This window comes from Schistocerca gregaria, chromosome 11 (genome assembly GCF_023897955.1).
Source record: "Schistocerca gregaria isolate iqSchGreg1 chromosome 11, iqSchGreg1.2, whole genome shotgun sequence".
NCBI classification, from domain to species: Eukaryota; Metazoa; Arthropoda; class Insecta; order Orthoptera; family Acrididae; genus Schistocerca; species Schistocerca gregaria.
The window spans coordinates 88,413,408-88,420,485 of record NC_064930.1 but is presented as its reverse complement, the minus strand read 5'-3'; positions in this window follow the sequence as shown (position 1 = coordinate 88,420,485).

Below are 7,078 nucleotides of genomic sequence, written 5' to 3'. Positions count from 1 at the left end.
GATCTTTGCAGATCGTCAGTGCAGATACAGTCTTACGTTGGTGTCAGAGCTGGCAGTGCGGGGCTGGAGAGGAGACTCCAGGCTGGCCGAGAGACATCTGTGCTGCAGGCGGCAGGGCGCTCCAGACGCAGCCCTATGCTGGAGCGGCCGCCTGTGGGAGCATTTCTTGGTGCCTTCAGATCTCCAGTCCAGGCTGGGCCTGAATGACGACCCCAGGCATTCTGTACTCTCATCTCCTGGAGCGCCACACACTTAGCCTGTCTCATCACAGTCTACCTGCCAAGTACTGCGTCACAGTCAAATAACTGCAGCCAGAAAAGCTGGAATTCCCTATGATGCAAACGGAATGCCACTCTCCTCTCGCTTTAATCTCTGGGATCCGCATCTCAGCTGTATTTTCCTCTTAGCTGTAGCAGTGTTTACCCAGGGTATCTCGTTAGGTAAGTAGCATAGGCGCTGCCATTCGTTGTTCTGTACACTTCCGAGGCAGTAGTTGCACTTCTGTCCCTTTGTGCTTGTGTGGGAACGTTCAGCGCCGGGAGAAAACAAATGTTGAGACCATTTTAGAAATAATCGAACTGAAATTGTCGACCGATGCGCGAGTGTGGTTGACATGCGGTTCCTCGCCACAAATAAAGCAGCAATGAAGGCACTGAGTGGCAGAGAGTGGCTTTGCACTAAAAAGCGCTGATCTGTTCTCACCTGCCAAAAAGTTTACGGCGGAATCTCTGAACACACACAAAAGATATTCTGCCTGCTCATTCCCTCACGAGGGACTCAAGTCTTTTTGAGCAAATGCGTGATAAAACCCACAGTGAGTTACACTGCAACATGAAGCAAAAGGAAAGAAGAAAGCGTAGGGAGTCCAGCTGAGGCTACCTCGGTGGTGAGCTGACCTCGCCGGTAAACATTGTAAAAGTTTCGTACTGGCCCAATGAGACTGCTAATTCTGATAACGTCTCTCGCCGTCGGTGCGGCTACTGGGCTGTAAACATACAAACAGTCGCTTCTGATAGGACTGTGGGCAGCTGCTACTGTTAACCGAAAAATCGGGATGCCATTGCGGTATGTCTATGGTAATTAATCACTGTGAACGTTCGAGTAATGCACACCTGATATCAATGAATGTAATTGACTCGTACAGAGGGAAGTCCACGCTCCTGACCCCACACGGAGACCTCCACCTCGTCGTGTCTGAGGGCCGGATGATTCACTTGGCGCTCTCCGTAACCTGCGATGTACAATTGTACGACTCGGTGTATCTCGTATATCCTCGCGAGAGCTTAACCCCGTCAACTGTGTAGCGATACTTGAAGCTTCCATCACTGGAATAATGCCACAGTTACGGCCAATGCCTCAGGGACTTTCCCTGACAATCACTGTAACGAAAGGAAACTACTCCTTTTGTGATTAAGCGTAAGTGTGTTTACGACCTACTGGCACGCCTCCTCCACGCTCCACCTACTCGCCGACCTGTGTGTCTGGCTGCAGGCAGGGGGGCCTCCCATGCAGCGGGCCACGGCCCCCAAACCCGCACAGGGCGACTCGCGCTGCGGGAACACACACCGCCACAGCCTGGAACCTCCGTAAGTCTGGAAACTCTACAAGTCACAGAAAACTGCTGGTTGTATGTAATGAAACAATCGTCCTTCGACTCTGCCTCGTATGTGATCATATTTTCTGCATCTTTAGTTTTTATCGTGTGATATTTTAACTTGTTCAAATATGCAAGTGTATGTCTGAAAGCATTACCTGGGGACTTATAAGGTTCACTTTCTCTTCTGAACCTCCGTGAGTAAGTTGATGATCGTTCCTTCAGCAGAGACGACCGAGGGCAAAGGTCGCTAGAAATACACTGGCGGAAAAGAAAATCTCAGCACAAAATAAAAATTACTGTAGAGCAATGAGATTGCGGGGGGTACATCTCTCTATATGACACATCTTATAGCTTCGAAGGTAACTATGAAGTACAAAAGCCGCTGCCTCATGTCGAGGTAATGCAAAGGGAAAAAGCGGAAGTAAGGCATCCTGCAGCTCTTTTAATGTAAATGTAAGTAAAAGTAACATTTGGATTTCCTGGTCAACTGCTACCAATAACCCATTTTATTTTCCATGTTTGCTGTAAGCTGCACGTAAAGGCACAAGCTGGACATGTACTTGTATGTCAGATGTGACAGCGTTCGGCGGCCCACATATTGCCAACGATACTAACACAACACTGGGTGATGATGCCAACAGGGGGAGGGACTGGAGCTATCAAATGATGTCGACAGCACGAGGCTATGGAGCGTAGCTGAACTGCTTAGTTGACGAGTAACTCACGACAGTGCTACAGTGCAAGTGCTGTTGATACAAAGCAGAGCAATGACGCCGATAAACAAAGCAAAAGTTGATTTATATCTTCAGTAGCAGTAGCCAAAGTCGAGATTTGATCAGAAAGGAACTCAAGAAATTTCGCAGAGTGTGAAAGAAGTGGCGCATGAATCAGTGGAATGCGTGGTGTTGCGCGAACAACGTACAAGAGGAGTGCAGTGATGGCGATACGTGGGCGGCACTAGAAAGTTGTACTGAAACAGGTGTGGTGTAGTTGACCGTCGTTGTCGGACAGAGGGCCGCAGCTCCCGTTTCCAGTCAAACGTAGTGAAGGGCAGTCGTTGTCCAGGGAGAGGATACTAAACACAATTACATACTTGAAAAACCGCAGACAGCATAGCAAAAGAACAATTACGATCATATTTTGAGCAAGTCTGCAGAAATATCACCGTTAGTGTGTAAGGAAAACTACAGACATCCAACGGAGGACAAGGCTCACCTGCGCGTTTCTAGGATGCTCGACATACATTACAGAGATTTCAAAAGAAGCATTGGATGCTTGCATGACGTCAGACGGTTTTACAGAAGTGTGACATGTGAGATAATGAAACTTCGAAGAAAGCGTCAACTTGACGATGCACAGCAAACTACAGGATCGACCGAAATATTTGTAGATGAGATAAGCAAATCTACCCCGTCGTTGAGTAAGGAATTTGTTTTCAACTGCAGCCAATCGACATTTGAAGAGGAAACGTACATCAACGGAACCCTGGGAATTAAAGGTACCAAGACAGATCAATCAAGATCATCTATTATCAATTCGCATTCGTATACAGTTATGCCGACTGATTAACAAGACGGTAAAGTGGCTGGAACGCTATTTATTGCTCTGCGCCCTCTGATTCTTCCTCGTGTGTGTAATTTTGGCAGGGGCAGTAGGGAATATTTACGTAACAGCAAACAAGAGAGGGAGAACAGACGTAAGAGAACTACAGATATTATATGATCACTGCTTTTGGAAAATAGCTCGTCAAAATAGGTGTTGTTTTCTTGATTCCTAGGCTGCGCATATAAATCTTACTCCTAAAGAACAAGATACCGCTTCTGGAAAGTGTGTGAGATAGCAGTTTGTACCACCTGGAACCACCACATGGATAGTACTTAGAGATGTGTGCGTATGAAACATATTATATCACTACCTGCAGAATCGCCTTAAAGGACAGACTGTGTCGCATTCGGTTGCATGCCACCACTTTCCTTCAGTTCTCGTCACCCTGTTATACCAATGTCATTTCTATACGTATTGCTTAAGAGTGGATACCTAGCTGAGCGCCCTCATAATAAACGTAGTCCTTCACTGTAAGGCAGAAGACGTATAATTTTTAATATCAGCATATGTAAGCCAAGCCGCCTGTGCGTGTTTGATAAGTGGACTGTGCATAACGTCTTATGAATCCGTACAGCACAAAAGAGCACTTACCACGATGGAGACAGTACTGCCACTGTAGAAAAAATTCACCGTTACTGGGCGCCGAGCGTTTGCCGATGTTCCAACAGACGCAATCCAGCATCGAGGAGGTCTCACTTGCTGTAAGCAGAGCTGCCACTGTGGCAATCACGCCCGCCGGCTGCATTGTCCGCTGCTGGCAGTGGGGAGCGAACAGAAGCTGTGCGCTTCGCAGGGAGCGCGCGCTCAATATGACGGCGAGCGCAGCGGAAGTCTGGCGCAGGGCGGCCAAACCACGGGAAGCCCGACGCCTCTCATGCGGATCACCGCCGTATTCCTGTTTGCCTGCTGAGAGTTCGCAAAAGCCGTCGAGCAAAACAAACGTGGTATCTGCCCTTCCGCAGGGAAGTGTTGTAGTCATTGTGCGGTTTCTAATCTACAAAAAGGATTTACGAGGCAATCTGAGCAGCCATTGTTCGCCGATGGTGCTGTCTTTTACCATCTAGTAAAGTCATCAGAAGATCAAAGCAATTGGAAAATAATTTAGAGAGTGAACCGGTGCGGTGCGTAAAGTGGCAGTTGATTCTAAATAATGAAATGTGTTATGTCATCCACAGGAGAACTAGAAGCAATGCGTTAAATTTCTTTTACTCGATGAGTCACACAAATCGAAAGGGTGCCGTTTCAGCTAAATGCCAAGGTATTACAATTAGGGCTAACTTAAATAGGAACGATCAAACAGAAGATACTGTAGGGAAGACTGTGTTTTGTTTGCAGAACACCTAGACAAAGCGACAAGCCCACTAAAGAGACTGTCACTTAGTGATGCTGGAAGAACCCTCCGCCACACACCGCCAGGTGGCACGCGGATTACTGGCGTAGATGCAGATGTACATCTACAACTCCACACAAGTCGAAATATGGTGCATGGTGGAAGTTTCCTTGCACCATCACTAGTCATTTTCTTTCCTGTTACGCTCGTAAATACACAGAGGGAAAAGCGACTCTCTTTATGCCTCCATCATCATCAGTTTTCTACTATATTAGCAGGTCCTTTGCCTCTCCATTTTCTGCGATCCATTGCCTCCTTCTTACAGCTGCGGTATGTTGTACCGTCCATTATGTCATCCAGTATCTCAAGTGTCCTCCTTCCTCGCTTCCTTATCCCTTCTACATAACCTTCTACACATATTTTTACCAGAACGTCATTCTTTATTAATATATGCTTCTCTTTATTACATCTAGCAACTGTCTTTATTCTCCCACTCATCTCAATACCTCTTCATTTATTACTCTGTCCATCCAACTTATTCTTTCCATACTCCGCCATGTCAACATCTCAGAAGCCTCCAGCCTTTCTCGCTTTATTCCTCAAAACCCATGTTTCTGGCCTTACAGAAGAACACTCCATACAAAATATTTTATCTTTTCCTCAGTTCTCTGTCCACACTGCTGCAGAAAGCTCTCCTTTTCTTATCAAATGCGTCTTTTACGATTGCTATCCTTGTTTTCATTTCTGTTGCGCACTTCCAGTCGGTGTCTATCCTTCTTCCAAGATACTTAAAATTAACACCTGTTCTAATATATTTCTCCATGCGGCATAATTTTTATTTCCTTATTTTCTCCTAGTTCCAATATTTTTGTTTTCTTTGTGTTAATTTTCATTCCATAATGGCGTGAATGGTGTCCACTAAATCCTGTAATTGTTTTTCCCCTGTGGCTGGACGAACCATGTCATCAGCAAACCTCAAACACCCCACTCTTCTTCAATTTCTACGCCCTTGTCATCTAATGTGCATTGGGAGATCGTATTTTCCAAGTAGACGTTGAAAACGGTAGGTGATCGACAGCGTTGTTGTCTTACTCATTTTCCTAATCCGATCCAGTTTGTACTTTCTCCTCTCACTTTAACTGAGGCTTTTTGATTAAGATATAACGAGTCTTTTACTTTCCCAATCCACTCACTTTTCTCTCATTACAGTCGCCACCTTGTGCCAAGCCACATTGTCAAATGCCTTTTCTAGATCGGTGAAGCACATTTAGAGGTCTCTTCCTTTTTCGATAAACCTTTCTCCCAAGATTCGTAGGAGTCCCACTGCACCTCTGGTGTCCATATTCCGTCTAAAGCCAAATTGCTCCTCGCCAAGATTCTCCTCCATTACTTTTTCCAGTCTCTTATTAATTATTCTTAACATCGTTTTGGCTGCATGTGAAATGAGGCTGATTGTCCCGTGCTCACTGCATTTCTCTATTCCTTATTTCTTTCGGTAATGGAATCATTAGTTTTCTCAGAAAGTCCTCAGGCCACTTAACACTGTCACATATTTTATTCATAATCTCAATATTTCCCTTATTTCATCTTGTTTCAAGCATTTTAATATTTCTCCCGGTATATGTACCTACCGCTTTACCATTTTTCATTGCAGCTATGACAGACACTACTTCTTCCGTTATGATGGTTGGGCCTTCCTTTCTGGTCATCATTTTGCGATCAGTCTCATAGAGCTAGTTTTAGATACTCTTCCTGTCTCTGGAGGACATCGTCACGACCTTCGTACACTAGCTCTTCGTCTTTACTCAAACTTTCCATAGTAGCACTGCCTGCTCTGTTCTAATCCCATGTCGTAGTCTTTGTTGTTCAGTAAGTCGCATCTTCCCTTCCTGTCCAGTTCTTCAATTGGATTACATTCTCCTTAGCCATTTTTTCCTAGCCTGCTCTGTTTCTCTTTGCAGTTCATTATTTAACCTTGGGTACAACTTTCTTGCATCTTCAGTGTTCTTGTTTTTAAATTTTCGTCTCTCCTCCACGTTGGAAATCATTTCTTGCGTGACCTATCGTTTCTTTTCCCTTTTACAACTCCTATATTTTGCTGTCCTGCTTTAATGATTTCTTCTTTGAGCATTTTCCAGTACTCGTTGACATTATGAGGTGGTTCTTTGTCTTTTAATGTGTTTAGAAACTCAAGTGAGAGCATTTCTGTAATTTGTTCTTTGTTGGATCGTATCTTCTCTAGATCCCACTTCTTCACAATGACTCCACAGACACCGAAAGTTCTCTGTTAGTTCTCCTTAAGCGAAATGGACGTTGGCGCCAGTGAAATCGTTCTGCACTCAGCTTCTAATGTCGGTTCTCTAAATTTCCTTTATAATTTTCCCAGAAATAATATCATATTAGCTTCAGGGGCTCCTATTTTCGTTCACAAACCACCTCCATAACACTAGCTTGTTGTTCGATCCTGGAGGTAACAACTCTGGCTGCACAGTCAAATTGCTTCGACGTCTTGCCTTAATAAGACCTTGCGCGGATCCAAGACACTC